The sequence below is a fragment of the Amphiprion ocellaris genome, chromosome 9 (genome assembly GCF_022539595.1).
Source record: "Amphiprion ocellaris isolate individual 3 ecotype Okinawa chromosome 9, ASM2253959v1, whole genome shotgun sequence".
NCBI lineage: Eukaryota > Metazoa > Chordata > Actinopteri > Pomacentridae > Amphiprion > Amphiprion ocellaris.
This window is the reverse complement of record NC_072774.1, coordinates 6126155-6151011: the sequence shown is the minus strand read 5'-3', so window position 1 is coordinate 6151011 and position 24857 is coordinate 6126155.

The window sequence follows — 24857 nt, the reverse complement described above, 5'->3', positions numbered from 1 at the left end:
TGCACCCACAAACAAAATGACCTTGTGCTGATCACAGGCGTGTGTCATGCATGTGAACATTCTGTATGGATACCGAATCGCGTGACCTAAATATGTAGCGTGAGGCGGGAATTGCTGGGTCTCAGAAACACACCCACAATTTAATCAGTTGTTCCTTGTATGATTTCTGATGGATACGTCCACAGCGGTCGATTTGTAGTGGGATTGCAATAATGTGACTGTTAGCAGGTAGCTGACATAGTTACAGTGATGCTGTGCCGCTGTCTCATAATGATACAGAATCTTTAACAAATCCGTGGATCCAGACTATAAGCCACATCACTGCCAAAATCTAATCAGGTGGTCCTTGTGCCATTTCTGACCTTGTCTGAAAATTTCATCCAAATCCGTTAGTCTGTCTCTGAGTAATGTTGTTAACAGACAGGCAGACAGACAGATGGACAAACATATGGCAATTGTCACATTCCTTGGCAAAGTAAAAATACCTGAAACTACCAGAAATGTCACGTTTACATGTAATTTGTAACTGGATTTACTGGACTGAAATTGAATTCAGTTGCTCTGATTTTTGCTCCTAGACTACAAAATTCTTATGCAATCACCTGATTTTTAAATTTTTTTATAATAATTTCACCTGTATAAAAACAGCAGAAACTAACACAAATGGTGTGTCTCAGTCACTATTTCCATGTTGCTCTCCACCATTTTAATCACCTTGTTCTGCTTCGGTTTAATAGCAGCAACTGTTTACCTTGAGGCTATCAAATATGCAGAAATATGCGCCACTTGAAACTGAATTTGCATAATGTATATTTAAATTTGAACTCCTGAACCTGAACAGTTGTATTAAAAGCTGAATTTGAATCGCATAGTTTTTTTTTTTTTTTTTTTTACTGGTTTAACTGGAGTCATTTCCGCAAAACAAATGAAAGAGAATCACATATTTTAAAACTGAATTTGCTCTGAAATTTTATTTGATTCTTATTAAAAATTCAACTTTCTGTGTAGTTTTACAGTTTCCGAAATTCAAATTCAATTTTTGTAGTTTCTGTCTATAATCAATGGGCATAAATGCGGCTTGTAAAGTAAAACACAAAAAAGACCCCAATAACATAGAAAAGGCCATTTTTTGTGAAAGTCAGAGGTCAAATGTCAATACTCTGAGGCAATAATTGAACAGAAGTAGACAAACAACAACAGCTTCAGATGTTTTCAGCCCATTTAATGGCATATGGGCCAGGAGGGACCTCCTCCACCCTCTAGTAGACTCAGTCCACACATTATCACCCCATTTAATGGAGCTCTGGTATCACCTCATTTAATGGTGATGGAGCCACAATTTAGCACTTACAAAGAACAAAAGTCCCAATTTGAATGCGGTGACATGAATTTAAGTCGAACCATAATTAAAGTTTTATTTTCCAATTTAAGTCTCATTTTGACTTTCATTTTTGCTCATAAAGGGTCATGATTTGGGTTAAAATACATCGTTTTGCTATGTTTACATCTTACAAATCTCCATTTTGTATGTTTCCAGAGTGACAACTTCATCTGAAACTTTATACAAACTTATTTAATCAATCACAAGAGATTGCCAACGTTATCGGGGTAACTTTCTGTTCATTAATGAGAAAAATGGATGATAATGTTCCTACAGAGCCTGTTAGAAGGTAGAGAAGGTCTTTATTGCCCAGCGTGTTTGGAAATATGTGCGACAATAACATCTAAATCAGGTGCAATAAGTCATTTATTGCAGTTTTTTGTATGATAATCAATCATCTTCTAAAATTTGCATGACCATCAGCTAGCCTTTGCATTGTACCAGTCAGAAGATTCTCCTTTTGAATGAATCTTGGATTTCACTGAATCTGGAGGAAACTGTAGTTCTAAGTCTTGGCCGCTGTGTTCATCCACATGCTGCCACTGAATGGTGGAATTAAACTGAATTGGAGGATGTTGATTGGCTAAATATATGTGGCTGTGTCCATATTATCAGTTAGCATCAGGTTGCACTATTGGATGATGTTTCTTTTTACCTCAGAGGAGCTTAAAATGGCCGCAGCATTTCCCTTATATATTACTGACTGTTGCATATTTTGAAACAAATAAAGGACCAGCCGTCCTGGTGGTTGTGCTTCTAAAGTGCTGGACTTTTATTTTCACCACAGTCTGTCCCTAATCTTAATGAAACTGGCTTAAATCTTCACCACCAAAGTCCTTTTCTTAATATTTGCTGTAGTTGTGAAAGTCACTGAAACAAAGTCATTTTGCCAAAGAGAGTCTGATTAGATTTTCAAGGCAATGACAACCAGCTTGTTTTGTCATTTAGTCTGAAGGATTGTGTCCATTTTACTGGTTTTCCAGATTTTCCCAGTGGTCAGGTCTTTTTCCTGCCATCTCTTCATTATATGGCCTTCATACAGATGTTTAAAAGATGATCTTAGCTGTAGCAGCACAGCTGGTGGATTCTGTAACAGCAGGTAGCTGTTGCCATCACATCTGAGGAAGTTAGTATCTTAATCTCACTGCAAGAAGTTTCTTTATGTGGTCTGCAGCTGGTAAAGCAGCTTTGTCATGTACATACAAATTTAACACATTTTTGGTTAAGTTTTCAATGACGTTCTTCTGCAAATTTGACCATTTCCAAAGTTTAACCTTCAAACTCTGCCTGTACATTTAGATATGTTTGCATTAAATTCCTTCAAAAGTCTTTTAAAAAAAGGTTTGTCAACTTTCACTATAAAGAAGTAAAATATATGTGTGTATTTAAAAAGTAATCATTAATTATTTTTGCATTATAGCCCATAAGACACATAATATCTCCTGTCCAATGCAGCAATAACATTGATTTGTTAATTACTCTAAAATCTAAATGGGTGAAAATGGCTCAGCAAAAAGAAAGGAAAGAATGGAGGATACATTGGATTAGAGGTGAACTATATAATGTTGTTGTGTGACTTTGAAGTAAATTAGAGCAAAATGCATCAGTCATATAACATCAAGTGATTGTTGCAGTACAATAAATAGAAATAAAACCAAGTTAGTTGCAGTATGGTAAATAATTCTGATAATAAAGGCAAAAATGGATATCTTACAATAATACAACTTAGGCGTTTTGCTTTTCGCAAACATAGAAAGGAAAACTTTGACATCTCAGCAACACAATAATAGAAATTTATAGGTTTTGTGTGTTTTTTTTAGTATTCATTTTAAATGAGTAAGTCTTTGACCGACAAACGAGTTTGAATTTGTTGTTTCAATTTAGGCCAACTGACAGAAAATTCACAGGCTTCATTCTGTTGCCAGTCCACCCCTGCATGCAAATGATCCGAACAGAGCAGAGAAATCATTTAAACCCCTCAGAATGGAAGAACAAAAAGAGAACAAACACAGTTGTTCTCTTTTTTTCTGATACTGGTTGCTTTTAAGCAGAATTATCATCAACATCATCATCTCTGGATTGATGCATTTGGGGCTCCAGAAGTCTGTATCACTGATGATGGACATCATCTTTTCTGTGATTGTTTGCTTCATTGTAAGTGTCTCTAACAGGAATTTGGCAGGTTTTCTTTGCCTGTTTTGAGCCGTAATAGATTAGAGACTGATTTCTGCATAGACACACACAAAAAAAAGGGGGAAAAAAACAACAGACATACAGCCTTTAGCACTGGTTCAACACACAAATAAGCAAACACACACTTTCAGACAGCACTGAATGCCTACTGGCTCACTGTGCACACACACACACACACACACACACACACACACACACACACACACACACACACACACACACACACACACACACATCCTGCTCCATGGGTTTATCTTCATGATGATAGTAATCAGTATGAAGCCCACTGGCAACAGCAGCAGGCTGCTTGGTAGTCATTACCGTTAGCTTAACTGTTTATACTCGTTAATCAAATTAGCAAGTCGCACACACACTCACACACACACGTCTGATGTACACCTAGCAGAAACACACACACACACACACACACACACACACACACATTGGCTGGAGATGTAAACATGAAGAAGGCCTCCGAGTTCCATCTGAGATTAATTCTCTCTGTCCTGAAGCAGAGACTCGGTCAGAGACAGGGAGGTGGAAGCAGAGAGGAAGAAAGATCTGCACACTTGTGTAGGTAGAGAGATATAAATGAGATAAATCCGGAACGACACTGAAGAGCAGAAAGAGTCTCTGGGTGGCAAAGATGCATGCAGGGGGCTGAAGTTCTCGTCTCGAAGCCGAAATCTACCCAAAGCATCGAAACAAACGACAGGAAAACGGTGACAACCAGAGCAGGCAGCCTGGAGGCTATGAGGGCTTCTAGTGTCTGCATGTGTTGTCTTCAGGCCAACTGTTTGATAGGAAGCTGTGTTTCCAGTAAGCAGGCAGAGTGGCAATAAATCAATAGGTATGACACAGTGGGCAGAGGATCAATATGTAGTGACAAAAGGGATGATAGCTGGTTAAACAGCCCACATGCATTAGCATCAAGTTAAAGCTTTTCTTACATAAGAGCCAGTAGAGACCATCTCTACCTTCTAGTAGCCAAGTACACCTGTTAACATCCATTCTGATTACTAAAAAATACAGAAATTATGTCCTGCAGTCGTGTGAATAAGTGCAAGTAAAACATTTTCTGACAGATATTGCAATTTGATTAGATTTTTATAAAAGCGAAGCTACAACTCTGCGTTTATTATGTAAAAGATTTGAGACATAATGTAGAATTACAGCAGGAAATATCATCAGAAGCATCTCTGTGACTCAAAAAGAAAGGCAGAACTCTGTAAGGCCACTGACGCAAAATTTAAAACCCTGGACTAGACATGCTGCATGACCTACATCCTAAATTGCCACCTTTCTGATTTGCTAATTGCATCGTGTCGAACTGGAATTTCAATTTAAAATCAATTAATTGTTCAGCCCTGATAGTGACAGCGTGTATTTAACTTGATTTGTTGCTCCTGTTGCTTGCAGACTTTGCGTTGTAGCTGCGGGTGTTAACTAAGCTCATTTACACTCGGTTACTGGTCAATATCTGGCTAACAAGGATCTATAATCGGGCTCTCATACCTGTTAGGAAGAATTTGCCCAGAGGTCAAAGCAAAGATACAGTGAGAAGTAAAACGTATGTGTAAACAGAACATTTTAATCAATTGTTTTTTGTATTATACCATATAAGACACATAATATCTTGGGGGGTTTCTTGACCTGCAATGTTTAGGTGGGTGGTACATGTCAAACATCCACATGAATGTCAGGACTCAAGGTTTCCCACATGATCGATATTATTCATTTCACCTGTCAGTGGTCATAATGTTGTGGCTGATCGGTGTGCATATACTGTACATATATATGGAAATACATATAAGTAGTAGAAAGTTGTGGTAAGCAAATTTTCTTAGTAGCATGGCCTCTTAACTTCTTGTAAGTGACTCAAGTTGACTACAGCTGGTGACTCCCCTGTACTAGACCACAACTTTCCACATCATTAAAACTGATAATTCAAGTCGCTGTTTACATATATTTGACCAAGATTTTATTATAGTACCAGAAGACGTTCACTAAATCTGTAAAAGAACAGATTTAGTGAACAATTTAGTAAATGATTGTTTATTATGACAAAGACGCATGTGTTTTAAAGATTCCATCATAGAACATTCAGAGTTATAGGAGTCATTGGAAACCCAAGACTACCATAATATACATGGGCTTTACAAGTGTATGGAAACTTTGGTTCATGGCTAAAAGCTGTGATTTTGTTGGCCTGGGTTTAGGTGGTTCAGGAGGTGACTGAGGGGGAGCAGTGTCAAGTAAAAGTTCAGTTTAAAGCCCATAATTCAATCCATGGTACAAGTAAGAAACCTGTACTTGTTTTGGTATTGTAGCGAAGGCAGCAATCCTGTAGTTCAAGTCTACAGGGTTAATTCAGTCAATGGCGGTGAGGTTTTACAGCTCAGAGAAAGAAAAAGGCCCGATGGGCTTCAAAAGCACAACTCTGAGAACCAAAGCATCGCTTGTGGAGGAGTGGAGTTTTTATCCTGCAGTGAAAAATGCAGAGAAAGAAAAACACGGACTGACGGATTGAATGCAATTGTGTTTTTATTACATTATTACCTGTGCATCGCTGAGATTGGCGAATAGATGCATTACACATTACAAAACAAAAACTGTGCGTCAGCAGAACGTGAAAGAAAAATGAAAACATTTGTCACAGATTGTCAGAGTTTTATCGGGAGCTTTTGTGCGGCGCGCTCACGGGGAAAATAATCAGTTTGGCAAATGGCTCAATCCAATAACAAAAACAGAATTTACTCTTTCTGGTTTTTCGTCTGCGTTCCATAAGCAAGGAAATGAGAAAATGGATTTTAATTGTTTTACGATTAGCACAAAAAAAAGACAATTAGGCTCGTATCCAGTGATGTCACCGTCTCCAAGATGGTGATGCATCAGTTTGTTGGAAGATGTTCAATAGAAGGACTGATTCTGAATGTTCCCAGTGAACATGAATGCAGAACAGGAGAGACACTGTGGATGTGATAGTTTCCCTGCATGAGGTTTCTTTATAGAAACGGTTAGAGGATGAGACTAACTAAAGCAGCTAAAGCTCAGATTAGCAGGCAGCCATCTCCTCTGTGATCCCATCTTACAGCACTTTTATTACGGCTGTACATTATAGAAGTACACGCTTGACTGTTCATACACACACACACACACACACACACACACACACACACACACACACACACAGCGAGACAGATTAGCAGGCAGACGCTTATTCGCAACACAATCTTTCAATCCGTGACTCGCTGCAGTGAATTTTAGTGACGCCGCCATAATGACTGCTAAATCAATTTCCGAAACTGTGCATTATGTGCGCAGATTAAATGCCATGAATTCATTTACAACCAAATGACTAACTGAGGAGAAGATCTAAAACACACTTGATATATTTACGTTCTGTATAGTAGATCTTCGCTGTACGTTGCTGTGAACCACATTCAGACTTATGGGTGCGTTTCAGTTCATCAACTCCAACCTTTCATAGAGGAAAGTAGTTTTAAAAGTTATCGAGTAGATATTTGTGGCTGCTTGCTGCATGTACAGTACATAAATACAGTACAGAACCCTTTGTACACCTGTAAAAAAAAACAACTCTTTATATATGAGGAACTATAGGTTTGACTGTAGAAGAGAAAAAAATCATTGAAAATGTGTAAAAACAAGGACAAAAATTCAGGAACCTCCAGAACCCACCTGCAAATTTGAAAGGCATCTTACCTGTTTTTTGTTTTTTTTTTTAAATACTACACAGTACAAATACAAACAAAACAAATCATCATATTTTCAACCTTTCAACACTCCTTTAATTCAAGGTTCAAGGGTTCAAGGTTCACTTTATTGTCTCCCGTGGGAGAAATTTGTCCTGGACAAAGGCAAAAAGCAAGCTGCACTGCAACACATAAGACAGAACACATACTACTATGAACAAATAAAATGCCTAACATATAATCTTAAACATATAAATGAGTTACAATAATATAAAAAAAACTCAAATATACAGATACCTCCATACATGCATACACTACTGTTCAAAAGTTTGGGGTCATCCAGACAATTTCACGTTTTCCATGAAAACTCTCACTTCTATTCATGTGCTAACATAACTGCACAAGGGTTTTCTAATCATCAATGAGCCTTTCAACACCATTAGTTAACACAATGTAGCATTAGAACACAGGAGTGATGGTTGCTGGAAATGTTCCTCTGTACCCCTATGGAGATATTCCATTAAAAATCAGCTGTTTCCAGATAGAATAGTCATTTACCACATTAACAATGTGTAGACTGGATTTGTAATTAATTTAATGTTACCTTCATTGAAAAACTGCTGTTTTCAACAATAAGGACATTTTTCAATGACCCCAAACTTTTGAACAGTAGTGTACATCCCTATGTACACAACATTTATTTGCCTCCTTTTGGTAGCTACACCTCACTGCTCAATAATGAGCTTGTTTCAGAGTGGGATAAAGTATTAAAGGACAAAAGGAACAAACAAACAAGGCGAAGTGCAGCAGGGCAGGGCCATCTTGGATTAAAAGTAAAGCAAAGAATTCATCATGAGTTACATGTGGTTCAATCAGAAAATTGAGCTCAATTTCAGCTTAAAATTGTGATATTTCCTCAAAATCTCTTTATTCTACGTGTTACATTTAAAAAATCACCAGAAATAAACATTTAGTGTAACCCGGCTCTGGGTAAAAACTGAATTTGGCACTGCTTCAAGCCATGTGTGACTCAGCTGCAACTAGTAGTCATGTGACAAAAATCCTGAGTTTTTGTCAGGACTGCAAGCAGTGAATCCACAGAGCAGAGAGGAGACGACAAGAGAGATGAAGCGGAAAATAAAACCTGCTTGATCACTAAAATAAGTGCAGCATAGCTCAAAAACGGTAAATAGAGGAGCAAGTTGTTGGAAGATACATTAAGCATGGTGAAACATCTGATTTGATGTGAATAATGTTAAAAAAAAAACGCTTACTTTATAGGGGTTGAAAAGTGCACATAGTAAAATATTTGTGGTATTTTAGGTCACCATATTTTCCAGGATCGGTAACACCTGTGGACACCTGGAAAAATGTGCATGTTTATTAGTATTATTTTTCCAATTTTTGTAAAACACATCAAATAAGTTACATTTTTATGATTTCTAGGATCACAACTGAATCATACTGCACAGGAGACATGTATGAGCTCTCTTTACTTCTAGGTTTGTTCTGTTTCCACTGAGGTGCAGGACTTTATATTGCTGAGAAAAATAAACCCAAAGCGAGTAAAAATGCAACAGGAACAAAAAAAAAAACACCAAGAAACTGGTTGGAGTTCAGCGTGTTAATGTTAATTAAAAATGACAGTTACAATCTTAATTTCTTCATGCTGTGCTGTTTATGTGTTTACAATTATTATTATTATTATGTCACAAGCTCTTACTGACCCTCATTTGAGTCCATTTTGTTGTTACTTTTGTCACTCTGTGGGAGAAATCCAATTAATATGTACATTTAAATCACATCCCACCACTAATTTATACTAATAAAATGATTAATAGTGTCGTTTTTAATGGCAGATATTATCTTCTTGATTTTAACACATAGTGCAACAATACTCTCCTCTCACATGCATTCAAATTATCACACTGTTATGAAAGCACAAAAAAAGAGTTATTTTTTGCAAAAAGTGAAAAAAAACAAAGTAAGGTCAGCACTTTGATTTACTCACTTGAACGCAGCACCTTGATTCCAGCAGAAAGGTGTGATGGGAGGCAGCTTCACACTCTGTTCAACCATCTGATGAGCACTTTATTTGAAACATATGGTGTCAAATATTTGTCTCGTGTGTCCTGTGCAGTAAAAACATTTTTGAAAAATCCTTTCCATTTATCAGAATGCTGGTAACAAACACAATCCAAGGTATTTAACAAAGCAGATTTGTATCATATAAATCGATTCTAGGAGGCGACAGGGTAAACCTACTTTTCTCGCATGCAGAGCCCAAAATGAATTCCTGTTGCAGTGTCAATAATCCCACTTAAATGTCTAATTTAAGGTTATTTCCACAGAGAAAAGCCACAGCGATAAATCATCTCATTTCCTCGCCCCTCTACGTGTACAGTCAGTGTGAATGGTCAACGCCAGGCGGGAGGCAGTCAGAGAGACAGAGATGTTGTGCTAATTGTGGTCTACCCCCGGTGTGGGTGGAAATGAGATCCTGAAATAACCACTTCCTGGTTCTATTTTCAGCTGAGGTCAGCAGCGGAGGAGTACGCCACGCTGAGAGGTGTGATGTGGCTCGGTCGGTTTGACCCACACCTGCTGCGTATCCTTCACTCAGAGGCTGCAGGGTGAGTGTGTGAGCGTACATGCATATATACATATGCAACACGTGTGTCCAAATACAAACAGGTAACTCTTAGAGTGTGTGTCTGTGTGTTGTGTGTGTCTCGTGTGTTTGTTGTGTGGGTGACCTTGACTGGAAACACAAACGCACACACAGACCTGCCACACTGGAAGTACATATCTGTTTGTGTTTTGTTTTCTCACTCGCAAACACACAAATACTCTGTGGAATAACCTTGGACACATATCATTTGGTAAAATGCCCACACAGACACACACAGTCACACACACACACACACACACACACACACACACACACACACACTCTTGCCTCATACCTATGCAAATTCCTGCACGTGCCTCCAAACCCCATCATGCACACACATGTAAACACAAATACAGAAATATAAATAGTTTAACCTTGCAAATTGACACACGTTAACATATTCAGTTTCTCTGTCTTTGCCTCACACACAAACATGCACACACACACACACACACACACACACCACACTCACACAGAGGAGGCTTTAACGTAACACTGATTCATCAACTCTGTGCTGTAAGTCTTCCTCTCGTCTCTTCACCACAGGGTCTGTAGTACTGTGAAGGTGAAGGTCGCACAGACATGTAAAGCTATATAAACTCACACACTTTAAATGCCATTTAAATCAGCACATCATTGCGACTTATTTTATTGTTTGCTCCTTTTTTAATCTATCTAATCATATATTAGAAAGGGCAGGACTCAATACTTTGGTAGCACAGAAAATGGGACTCGTCTTACATGGACATTGTGGCTCCTACAAAATAAAAGCCTTTCCTGCTACATTGCAGTCCGATACATACAAAAGTGCATTTCTTTGTAAACTTAATTCAAATTATGATTTAATTGTACTGGAACCTAATCTTTGGGTGTCACTGCTGATTTTAAAGGTGTCTATTTAATCGCAGATTTATTCTGCACTATGAATATTGAATATGAATTATTTTTAATGCTGTTATATGAAGAGTGCTAAACTGATTTTCATTGTTTTCTGTAACAGTGACAATAAAGACCTATTCTATTGTAATATAACCCCAATGTACAGAAAAAAAATCAAAAAAAGAACTATCTTGCAACAGATAATGTCTGCTATGATATAGAACCCTGATCTCAACATCCGAAAGTCAGTCTGAAGTTATGTGAAGAGACACTAAATCCACAGAACAACTGGCAAGTTCTCCATGATGCGTTAACAACCTACCTGCTGAATACCTTGAAATCCCTGCAAATTTACTGAGATCTGCAGCTTTTTTAAATACAAAGGAACCTCACAGCAAATATTGCTTATATTTAGATTTTTAGCTGTTTATTGCACTTTGTTTGAAGTTACAAGATGAGTAGAAACTATATGTTGTGTAGTTTTAAAGCATCCGTGCATTACTTTGAGTAGCATAGTGCTACATGCTAGTTGTATTTGCAGAAGAATATAGTAAAGAGCTCCAGGGCGCAACCAAAAAAGGTGCACACGACCAAAAATTTGTTAACATTTTCACTGGTTGCACTGGTGCACTTTGCATTTCTATCTCTAGGTGACCCGTGCAGGTAGATAAATAACTTTGTTTAAACTATTTCATTATTTGGTCATACACTTGTGTGAGTCTACTGGGTGAACTGCATGGAGACTAGAGGCTTCTCTGTGCACAGCTGCCAAGCTGAAGTCAAAAGTGATCGTAAAAACTGCCTTTGTTAAAGCTAAAGAAGAGCTGCATTTGACTCATTTTAAATCCCACATCCTCCTTATGGAAAAAGAACGAGTTAAATATACAAACACGTATCTGCACCTTTGTGCCTGTTTGTAATTATTTATTTAAGGTGTTAAGGAACTAAAATGTGTTATTTGGCACCACCAGTGAAAAATTTTGGGTGCAGCTGAATAAAAAAGTTTGATGCACCAGTTTAGCCAGTGTAAAAAGTTGATCTGGAGCCCTGCAGTTTGAACTGAGGCTTTGACTGTGTAATTCTGTGTTGCTGTGCTGCAGAATGAATTTAGGACTGGTCCGACGCCTCTCAGATGACATTGTATGAAGCGACGAAACCTTTGCACGGCTTTGTAAATGTGCATGTTTGTATGTTATCAGATGCTCCAACTGTGTGGCTGCGTTTTCAGTTGTGCGCCTGTTGTTCAGAACTGTAGGAGTGTGAGAGAGAGACGGTGACTGTAAGGGGCCTGGTTCTTCCCCTGCAGGCTGGTTTGAATCGATAGCGCTGGAAAGTGCTGAAATAGCAGCCTGGTGCACACACACACACACACACACACACACACACACACACACACACACACACACAGACAGATAGAGAAGGGTGACTCACTTGAGCAGAAAACATGAACAAGAATGCTGACTTCTGAAACAAGGCAAACAGAGAGAGAAAGAAACAGGGTGACATAGAAGAAATAAAGAGAGAAAAAAGACGACAACGCAGCTTCGACTTCAGACTTCTGCTTACAGTTTATGTGAGATTCAGCATTGCTGCATTCAGCATGCACTGTACAGCATGCATATGCTGCATGTGTGTGTGATAAAGTGGCTGCAGCGTGTCTATCCTCATATAATAACCCTGTCCTTCTGTTGCACTGTTGCTCTCAGCTCTCACTTTCACTTGACTTTTGCCTTACTTATTTTCCCAAACGACCTGTAGTCTCACTGACAATTTTTTTAATTTAATGTTTTTTAAATTTTTTTAATTATATATGAGTTCGCTTATTTCGTGCACAATCTTTACAATTTTAACTGTAACAAAGTATATTATCTTTAAAGTAAAAGAGGGACTAAATTTGGAGGTTTAACTGCAGACAGGGCAGTAGTAGAAAAGACAAGGTGGCATAAAAAAGCAAAGGAAATTCAGCAAATATAATCAAGAATGTAGTTTGGTTTTATAGAAACATATTTTTTTAGGAGCCACGGCTAAACTGAAGTGTGATCCGCTAATCTGAATACATTTCCAGAACAGAAATAGTCAGCTTCAGAATTTTTGTTTCATTTTGTTGTCATAGTCTTTTTACTGCTCCATAATCAGAAAATATTGTCAAAAATCTATTTTCTAAATGTGTGTTTCTTATATGAATCAGGCTGTGAATAATTATTTTTTTAAAACCTCTAATAATATTCTTCAGGAATAAGAAGGGAAGTCTGGTGGATGGAAGAGCTGCTGAAGTGGAGATTTATGGATCGGAAAAGGAGGGAAAAAAATACATTTTTTTAATTAAAAAAGAAAATTTACTAGTATAAACCTAAAGTAACTGATATTAACGTTAAACCTCATAGTTTAATTAATCAATTTTCAGTTTTTATGTTTATTACTCCACCAAGGAACGACAGAGTTATGTGACAATTGGCAAAAGTCTGTCTGTCTGTCTGTCTGTCTGTCTGTCTGTCTGTCTGTCTGTCTGTCTGTCTGTCTGTCTCTCAGCAACATTACTCAAAAACGTACAAATGGATTTGGATGAAATTTTCAAAGAAGGTCAGAATTGATACAAGGAACAATTGGTTAAATTGTGGGGGTGTTTCCAAATCCAGTCAATTCCTGCTGCCCGCTACATATTTAGGTCAAACAATTCGGTATCCGTACGTAACTTACACATGAATAACACACGCCTGTGCTCAGCTCAAGGTCGTTTTGTTTGTGGCTACATCTATATTAAATGGACACATTCTATGTTGCCATAATTTCTGCGACACATTTTTTCAAGATTTCAGCCGTCGGAAATGACGCAGCGATTGAGCAGCCTTGGCGGAGTACTGCGCTCTCTGAGTGCTCTTCTTGTTCTTTATATGCAGACGTATTTGATGTAATTTCATAAAGGATTGTGGGACAGAATAAACATGTTGGCTTTTATACTTTAAAATGTGACTAGATGTAGTAAGACCCCTGGGTATTTTTTGTGTACTGCTATGTAGTGGGATATACTAAATGTTTTTTTTTCCAGCGTACAGTGTGGTATAGAAGTGTGGATATTGGAACACAGCTTTCTCAGAAAACTGGAGGCTTCGTCCGTCTTTATACAGTCTGTTGAACAGAGACGCTGTTGGTGTTGCTCACATCTGTTCTTTTTCTACTATAGCAAGTCAAAATGCTGTAATTTCTCCTGACAATGTCCTGATACCATGTTTATGTGTATGTGGAATACTGTGTTGACATGTTCTTGTAAACACAACTCAGGAATGTTACAGAACAGAAACCTGAACTTCCTCCTCAGGTCCCCCGTATGGATCAGAGGATCTGATTAGATTTTGGAGCGCCTTTCTGCATACATTTGCATAATAATCAGGAGACACTGATTTCCCACAAATTGCTGTAACTCCTTCACACTTTAAGCTAACGAGTTCGATTGATACCACAATACTAATGCGCTAATTGGCTTAATTGGGAGTAGACGGATTTTTCTCGTGGAACAATACGAAACAGAAACGTCATACTTACAGCACAGGTAGCCCACATGGAGGATAGGATCTGATTAGATTTTGGTGTGCTTTACTGCACAAATTTCCATTTTAATGAGGTAAAACTGTTCTTTTTTCTGCTCTTAGTGCATGTCAGGCCATAAGAAAAAACTGCTTCTTGTTTACTGTGCATTACAGTGCACTATATATTCAACCATTTTATTTGAGTGTCTCAATTCTGAATGTGAATTTTATGCACTAGATAGCCTCCTAAAAATTCTCTCGATGAAATGAAAAAGCTTTCAACTACTTTCTGCTGACAATCCCACAATGCAATTTACTGCATTTTTGAGATATAAAGAGTAGAATCAGGTAACACTTTTCCTGCCAGTGGTGATACAAAACAACTATGATGTATATGGATCCAAAATTTCAATTTACTGCTTCCTGTAGAGGAGAGTCAGTGTCAGTTACAAAAAAGAAAAAGTGAATAAGCCAGTTGGTTTGGACTCAACTCTATTGGATTTATGGTCTTCTTTCATCAATGTCATCAAGTAACACTGGTTCTGTGAGTTGAGTTGGCAGTATCCAACAGAAGTGAGTACAAATCTGTGCAATATCACTTAAATGTCAAATGATTTCAAAATTGCACCGCCTCTCAATTCTGCATAATTTCTGAGTTGAACAGCTGAAGATCTTCTGTCATGAAATATCAAACACAAAAACTTTAGAAAGATTTTATTGAAAATACAGACCTCAACGTAGAAAGTCAGTGCCATACACTGATGTGATCAGTGATGCAAAAGGTGCCTAACTGCATGAACATGGTTCTAAAATGAGCTGAAAACATCAGAACTTTCCCAGTTTTAGACCTATGGGCTGTGCCTATCAACATGCCAGCACTAAAAATCTGTTTAAACCCAGTTGCAGCAATAATCAGGAGGTTTAGAATGAGCCGTAGTACCACCAATCAGAGCTGTGGCCGAAAATTATGCTATGAACAGTGAACTACTTTCACAATCTAGCTGTGAAAAACAGATGGCAGCTGCTTCAGACTTGGCAGAGGGAAAATTTACATTTCTGTTACAGTCCAGACAGCAAGAAGAACATTGCATGTCAACCTATATGGACATCATCCAAGAAAAACACCTTTGTTTGCTCTTCGGCAAGATGAAACGTTGGTAAAAGACACGAAAAAGAAGCCTAATGAATATTGGGAGCACATTCATGGTTCGATGAGACCAAGATGAATTTGTTGGGCTCAAATGGAGTCTAGCATGTTTGGTGTGAACCTGACCAGGACTACCACAGTGGATGCATAGTCCTGACAGTGAAGCACGGAGGTGGAAGTATGATGATATGGAGCTGCATGAGAGCAAAAGGTGTTGGGAAGGTGGAATTTATAGATGAATATCAGGATAAAACAAAATACAGGCCCACAAGATGACTCCCAGTCTGCAGAAGATTGAAGAAAGGGAATATTCCAGCATGAGAACCATCCAAAGAACTAAATCACACAAGAGTTTCTTTTTAAAAAAAGAACATCTCTGAGGGCTGTATTTACAAAATAGTAAATCTCAACTATTAGTTTTCAATTGTACATAACAGGAAATACCTTACTGTTCTAATCAGAAGTGATGCTGTTCTTGGAAGGTGTTGAAATTTAAAATCATTTGACATATAGATAATATTGCACACGTTGTTGATACTGTTGTTTACTCCACCCATAGGATAGTATCTGAGGAGGTTCTCTACAGCAGTGAACAGTGTACTGATGGTACACTGCATATGTACAGTGATGTCGGAAATCATTTCATGCTTTCATAATTTCATTTTAATCACTGTTTTAGCAACTTGCGAGCTAATATTTAAGTTTTTAGTCTGCCTGTTGAACTGAATCAAGTCATTAGAGGCAGAATAGGTTGCAACACTGATGCAGTATTAATGCCAGATTCAACAGTTCACAGGATCCATTCAAAGTGCTGCTGCAGGTCAGGGAAGATGAAGAAAAATGATTTTGAGGATCGCAGCAGCACCTATATGTCGTTCTGTTGTAAAGTTTAACATCAGAGGAGCTGGATTTGATCTGCTTGGAGGAGTAGTTGGTGTTTTAAATGCCGATGCAGAACAGAAGACACCAGTAACACCAGTAAAATCCAGCGCACGGCTGTTTTCCACATGCATAGAGTAATTCAACAGGCCTGAGCTTAACTCCAGCAACAAGAGTCCTAGTCAACAGTGTCTGTGTGTTTGTGTGTGGGGGTGGATGGATGTGTGTGTGTGTGTGTGTGTGTGTGTGTGTGTGTGTGTGTGTGTGTGTGTGTGTGTGTGTGTGTGTGTGTGTGTGTGTGTGTGTGTGTGTGTGCAAGTGGTTGCCGCTATTAAACATTCACCGGCTCACTCAGCTGCTGCTGCTGTTCGGCTCCCAATCTGGGTCAAGTCTCCCTCCTCTCCTCCCTGAGCTACCTCCATCCCTCCATCCTCTCCTCCCCTCTCTCTTCCCTTTTCTGCTTTTTTTTGGCCCACTCACTCACTCTCTCTCTTTCTATTCAGCTCCCTAAGTGCTCTCTCTCTTTCTCTTTCTCTGTGTCTGTCTCATTTCCTTTCCTTGCCTCTTTTCTCCTCCCACCTTCTTCTCGCTTTCTCTCTGAGGGAGTATTTGCTTAACTACAGAGCTCAGAGGCAAGCCTCATCCAGTGTCCAAGTCAAATAAAGACGCCTATAAATTTTTGAGAGGCGCGATGAATAATTTCTGTTATTTTCTGCTTGTGTCTGTTCTCCACATTCGATTTTTGTTATTTCCTTTCTGATGGGGCTTTGTGTTGGTCTGTTAACGAACGTAGCTGCAGCCTTACGGTCGCCACATGCCGACGCTGTTCGCTGCTCCCTCCGCCACCTCCTTTCACCTCCTCCTCATGTGCCATGCTAAGCTTTCGGTATTGTTGACCCGGCTAAGATTCACTCTTCCTGTATGTGTTTGTTAAGGGGGGATTAGTCGTCCTCACAGAAATTTCATTTCTGCACGGAGTTCTGAGAGCTTCTTTCCAAGAGCAAAGCTTTTTAAATCTAAAGTTGGGCTCACGCTACAAGAGTTTGAGATTTAACCCCATTTCACCCTATCCTTAAAAGACAAAAAATCTAGTCTGAGACGCTGGTCTGTAGACTGTATATAAAAGACGTGTAAAATTTGGGCCAATGCAAAAGCATTTTAAACCTGCAGTCTCTCTAACAGCCAACAAGTGGAGACTCCTCAGGTTACAAAAAGAAAACAGATTGTGCAGAAGTCTGTGAGTAAATACCACTACTTCTCCTTTGATTTGTTACCTCAATAAACATTTTCCTAACAAGTTTATGGTGTCAGTTGCTAGTTTAAAGACTTTTTGAATACAATGTGGTGTTAATTTAGTAAATTATGGTCCCATTTAGAGGAAAATAGAGCTATTGTGTCACTGTGCGTAGTGTCCTTGAGTCATTCAGCCAGATCCACTGCTCCCTTGTTCGGTCCAATTTCAAAAAAACAAGATGCTAAAGGCCAAATGCCAAACTTGAGGCATCATTATGGTAGTCCACAGGCCAATATATGAGGTCATTAAATCCGTCTTTTATATACCAAACATGTTGTGAACTGAAGAGGCCAAATGAAATCAAAATTCAAAACAAGATTAATGCCAAAAAATAAATAAATAAAAAATGCAAATTTAGACTTTTGTTGACCTTTGAAAGTGTCATATCGTGGCTTCACTGATGTTAAACAAGTTGCTAAAAGTCCCTAGCTGCCCATTTGTGAGGGTATGTTGTGCGCTAATAACGTCTATTAAATGGTCTGATGACATCTAATTCAGGTTTGATAAAGAACAAACAGCCTGTGTTGACCACATCTTTTCAACTATTTTCTCATTCAGACTTGTTTAGCTTTCAGCTTTTGTTGTTGCAATGTATTATTAGCATTACTGCACCATCGCTTCCATTTCATTTATATCGGTTTCCCCAGCGCCATCACTGCTCCCTCCGGCACTATAATCTTTATAATATCCTGTAGGTGTTTGGTTATTTTCAGATCTTGTACTGTGTCTAAGATTAGAGACGAGAATATCTGTCAAGTCGCTCCTTTTAGTGCATGATGCAACCTGATTTCAAAATCTGTTAGGATTTTTAAAAACTCCTGTAGCGAGAGCCCGGCTTAAGGGATGAGCAGATGGATTTATAATATCAATAGCTTTTGAGAATATTTCAGGTTTTCTAACATAAAACCAAAGTAGAGACTCTCTGAGGTTATCCCCACCTCTAAGGGGTGGTTTAAATCAAACCAGACAAACACAGCTCGTCTTCAAACACAATCATTTTACTAATGCACTAAATCTGCCATTTGAGAGCCTGGAATCTGAGAGAGGCTTAACTGTGTAATCAGTCATTTTAAATGTTGAATTAGCTGATATCGTATATCTAACTGAACCAGGCAACATTATTACCTTCAGTGGTTTAACAAGTGTGAGTTGTATGTTGATGCGCCGCTAATTACGACACAAACTGCTGATTTTAGGAGCTCTAAATTTGGTGGTTTGGACGTTGATGACTTTAATAAAGACAAAGTAACAGGTGTTGTGGTTGTTTTGGCAACAGCAGCATTATTGCTCTGCTGGAGACTTTTTAATATAACAAAGAGGAGAAACAGCAAGTCTGTCTTCAGCGGCTCAGTGTGCAAATGTTGCACTGAGCTGTGCAATAATCACCCTTAATGTCCGTCTGCTCTGAACTTCAGTGACACCGGAGACTGTAAAGTTTCTCGTTAGTGGGGTTTTCTCTCGGTGAACGAGGGGAAACTTCACAACAGGCCACTACGCGATAAATAAAACATATCAACATCTCCTGTCACTGTTGGCGTCGCTGCTGCTGATGCATCAGATCTGCCGCCTGCGGCGCACCGTGGAAGTTTCAAATTAGGAGCTACAAACGACATAAGTTATGATGTGTGCGTTTGGATGTTAGCTCCGACTTTCAGTTTTGTTTTCGCTTTTTATCTCATTTCTTGTGCGCGACTGTCACCAAGAGCTGCTCATCAGTGAATAATGAACTCATTTGATTGACATGGTTGGACAAACGTTTGCAGGCTCCGGTTTTCAGCTCAGTCATTTTCTGGCCCTGCAGCCGGCCTCCGAGGGCTTCTGTCTTGCAGCCCAAACAGTGAATCATCATCTGTAGGTGAGCCACACCGCCTGCAGCCAAACGCACACGCATGCACGCACAATATTTCAACACAAACATGCATGTGTACATCTATGTAGCTTATTGCGTTACCTTTCATCCTGTCAGCAGCTATCAGTGGTAACAGCCAGTTTAATAGCAGCACTGTATACAGCCTGTTGGTACACGAGCTATATGCTATTTTTAAGGTAAGACATGAAGCATACGCCGTCTTTTTTATGCGACTTATCCTGTTTCTTTTCATTTCTTCCTGTAAATATTCATTTTTTTCCCCCCTGCCTGAGTATTGTTGTTTTCTGACAACAAGTATTACTGGAATAAATGTGTGTATCTAGCAGCAGCTGTCTGGAGGAAGTAAAATGTTATCTGTTTGCAGCAGTGTGCCTGAGAGAAAGGGAGCGAAAGAACAAAAGAAAGAGCAACAGTTCCCCTTTTGCCATCTAGTTATAGCACATACCGCCACTTTCTGCTGTGATATAGACATTTTCGCACATTGCATTTTGAGCAAGTCTTGACCGAAAGCTGCAGTTTGCAGCTTTGCATTTCATTAATTACACTGTGATAAACTGAGAGGGCAACATGGAGCCTTGTGCTGAGAAATTTCCATCTACTAGCGCAACATGTCTCCTCTATCGTTCCACACCTCCACCTACCACAGTTGTGAACAGCACTTGTCTTCAGCCTGTTGATGTTTCTGATGACAGCTGCCATTTCTACAAATAGCCTGAGATGGTGGTGAGAACATTCACAGCCCCATCCTCCGCTGCTTCTCTCGCAACATCATGCGTGTCTGGTGTGGGGAAGCTCTGCAGATATTTTACCATCTACTGTCTGGCAGCAGATAAAGAAGGAATCTGCAAAGTAGATTCACAAATTCTTTATTTATCTGCGTTGACATGGGAACATATCAAGGTGGTGCAACATCACCTTCTGTATCGCTTCCAAAATTTCACCCTTGAAATTAAAAGTAAAGATTTATTTATTGATAATGTACACATCTTATTAAATTAGATGAGGAGGAGCAGTTTTGGTGGTGAAGTTTTGAAGAATTTGTAAAATTTCCTCCATCTTTAGCTCATGTTCGTTATGCCTATAAGTGGGTATATCCTTGTTTTAAACCAACACTACTGACACCAAACCAACCAATCACTGCTAGTGGTGTACCACCATTGGAACTGCCCAAACAGACATCAGATTTAAAACTCCAGTATGCTGCGAAATACACTGAGATTTACCAGGAGCTGATGGACTCCTTCAGCATTGCGTGGACTCATTTGGCTTGAATTCAACAGGCGTTTATTTATTTTAGTCCAGGTTGTCTGTGCCAAATTCTAGAAGATTTGTCAAGTTTGAAGTAAGTTGGAAACTTTTGTACAGATTGAGCCCTGAACATTTTCAAACATCAAGTCATCACATCTCCTGATCCAAACATGGCACCATAGAAAAGGCGATGTACTGTCACTGTATCATCAGAGTTAATGAACAGATTAAGACATTAAAACTCTCCATAACATGCAGCAACAGACATGATATCATCAAGTGTTGGATAAGTTCTATACATACAGTGATTTCCTTCTCACAGCATCTCTGAATTCACTGTTATCCATTCACCTGAATATTTTATAATGTTGTTTATGGTATCATTGCAGTCCTTCATCATCTGCCAACAACATATGAGCAGATATCTCTTGTTCTGAGGCTGGTTCAGGAGATATGATGCCAAACAGATCATTTGATTTTGGCGTTTTTGCAAAAGCTCAGTCTCTGGTAATGTTTCGGGCCCCAAACTCTACACCATGTTTCATGTTTTTATTAAAAAGTGGACAGAATTTTTACCTGAACTCTATGTAAAAGTGTTTCCATTCAGTGCATTTTTACTTTAATTACTAATCTGTCATGTTCATCAGAATGAATTCAGTTAAGACTTGTATGTTTTTGGTGCGAGAAAATGAAATGCACTCATTGGTTTAGTCAAAATTAAACTTGTTCCTCCTTTAAATCAGTGTCTAAATGACTCTGTGTTAAACCAGCGCTGCTCTACGTAGCTCATAAAGCTCATAATGATGCCCGTTTTAACAAATGACATCACAGAACCCAGAGGAAGCTGGACTTATTACCGCTCGGCCTAATATAACGGAGGCTGGCTGGAGGGGGAGTGGCATGAATGAGTCGAGACACAACGAGAGATAAGAAAGAAAGAGAGACGGAGAGGATGAGTGATGTGCTCATTAAAGTTCTGCTACACATTTCCCACAGCAGACGAATCAGAGGTATCACTAACTCGCTTTTATGAAACAGCTTCATCCTCTGAACCCTTGATGTGACCCCACTGTATCAGGAAACGACCGAGTCAGTCTGAACAAACAGGTCAAGCTGAGTTTTTCTTTAACTTCACAAAACTAGATAATTTGTCATACTGTATGTGTTTATTTTGGTCTCAATTACATCCGAACATAGCTCTCTGTACACCTGCATGAGTCAGCTAAACAAGATTTCTGAATAAGCAGCAACACTCGGTTACCTCTCTGTTCTTTCAGCTCCTCGTTGTGCAGCCTGCAGGTCATCATCTGGGTCTTTTCTGGCTAATTTGTCTGAAAAATTACGGCTGTGCTTGTTTTACCCAGCGTTTGAAACCAGATCAGCAAATTAAATCACCCCGACGATCAGCCAAGGGACCTCAGCATGCAACTTCTTCAACCTAAAGTCTCCTTAAAAGAGGTTTAAAATCACAACTGGTTGCTTTTTTCTTTGGAAGTTTTCTTATTGTAGCACCTTGTGACCTCCTCTGCTGTCTTGAGCTCATCATCTCTATGTTTTCTGGGCAATTTGTCCAAAACTTTAAGGCTGTGCAGGCTCTTTCAGACAAGATCCATTAATTTTATCATTCTGACAGTGAGCCAAAGAACCCCAGTTTGCAAATTCTACTTCAAATGACCGTAAAAGCGATTTAAAATCACACTTGATTGTATTTTTCTCTTAAAGTTTTCTTATTTCAGCACCTTGTTAGCTCTTCTGCAGCTTCAAGGTCATCATTTGGATATTTTCTTGGCAATTTGTCAGAAAAATTAAAGCTGTGCAAGTTCTTTGAAACAAGATCAGTGAATTAAATCACCCTGGCAATCGCTTCACAGACAAAGTCATCATTTAGATCTTTTCTGGGCAATTTGTGAGAAAAAAACCCCCGCAAAATTCTACTTGAAATCACCATAAAAAAGGTTTTAAATTACACTTGGTCAGACTTTCTTCTAATGGGTGTAGAGAATGAATGTTGTTAGGTGTTGAATTTACATTTTTTCTTTAGAATTTTATTTTATTGTTGAACCCTGTGCGCTTTTCTGCAGTCATCATTTGGATCATTTTTTGGCCAAAAAATTAAGTTGTGTAGGCTTGTTTACAAAATATCAGCAAATTAAACTGCTTTGAGCTGCCAAATTTTAGTTAAAATCATCTTAAAGCAGTTTAAAGTCACATTTAGTTGCATTTTTCTTTTGAAGTTTCCTTCTTGTAGTACTTGTCTGCATCATAAAATGACCACTACGTATCAACAGACGATGATCAAGTAACACGCTACTACTGCAGTGCTTTTAGTAAAGATAAGAGCATAAAAGAAGCAAAGTAAAAAGGACGAGTGTGGAGAGACGGAGGTTTCAGTTTGGTTATCAAAGTTAATCAAAATGAAAGTCAGCAGGAGGTTAAATAAAGAGGTTAATGTCACAGTTGGGGACATTTAACCTGAACCAGTGAGCTGCTCTCACCAATCAGACGCGATCTGAAACTAACCTTTGCTATTTTGATTTTTATTTTGCACCCTCAGCACTTCCTCACCGTCGCCGCTACGCTCACACACACACACGCACACACACACACACACACACACACACACACACACACACACACACACACACACACGGTGTTAATTTGACTTGCCAGGGAGGAAATAGTGTGATTCGCTTGAGTAGGTCCCTGGACATGAATCTAAAGACAGTGGGGAGCGTGCAGAGCAATCAAGTGATAAAGCTTATTATCTGAGAGGAGCTATATTCTAAGACTTATTATCTACCAGGAGTTAAATGACTTTCAGGTCCTCAAAGGCCCGATGGCCTGGTTTGACTCGACAGGAGAGAGAGAGAGAGAGAGAAGAGGTGGTTGGAGGGAAACCAGACATGGAGGGAGGAAGGAGGTGAAGCGATGAGGAGAAGCTGGACCCAGTGAGGAGAAGGTGATTCATCGACGTGGGCAGATGCTTTTCTGTCTTTCTGCTGCGAAACCAATATTCTGTTTAGACTCGGCAAATATACTGTACTTCATAAAGCTGCGGGCTACTGCATTGTGTCTCTGTTAAAGCCGCTCAGGTGGTTTACTACTATAGATACTGTAGATGGTTTATTGCCTTGGATACCACAGGTGTTGGCATAGCAACAATAGATCTGGACTGACTGGAGCGAACAGTGAGGTTGGACTCTGACTCCACTGAAGGATGAGACACTCTGAGAGACATCCAGCAGGAATTTACTCAGCTTTAATGCAAATTTTGCTCACTTAAAATCAATTCAACCTAAAATATCTAGTTATTTTCAGATCATTTTAGACTTTATGAACATTAGCTGCCTGATTTGAGGTCTTTTGACTTTGATTTTAATTAATCTACAGTTGAGTTTTGATTCAGTTTATTAAATCTAATCTTTAAAGAAGCAAAACAAGCATGCAAACAGAATTTCCAGCATGCTTTGTTTAAGAGTTAAAGCACTCCTCAGACTCTTTTCCTGTAGGTTGAAGATCCCAATCACAATAAAAAAAACTTACAGTGCATCACTGAAAATATATTTAACCTGCTTGTATCATTAGATATTAATTAAAACAGGTTTGTACTGAATTTATTCTTTTAAAATAAAGTAACTAGAAACAGTTTCACATGTTGTCTGAGGTATAAAAATGGTTTAAAAATATGCAGCTAATAGTTTTTTTTATGGCAAATAAGGAACTGAGAAAGCATTAAAATCTTTACCAATTCTCTAAGAGAGAAGTTAAGATGAGCTTGTTCAACTAACTGCTATTTTTAGATTTTAAAACTCATCACATGGCACTAAAAGTTAGAAGTTAACTCATATTTTAAGGCAGCAGGGGAACTTATGTTTCTAAGCTGAACAAACCTGAACCAGTACTTCCTGTATGATGTGATATAACAGGGACCAAACATTCTAAAATATTCAGAATTATCTAATATGCTAAATATGAATATCTAATGACAGCAAAACAAAAAGAAGTTCAACATGTTGTGCATTTTTGCAGAAACTCTTGACCCCTAAAGATGCTAA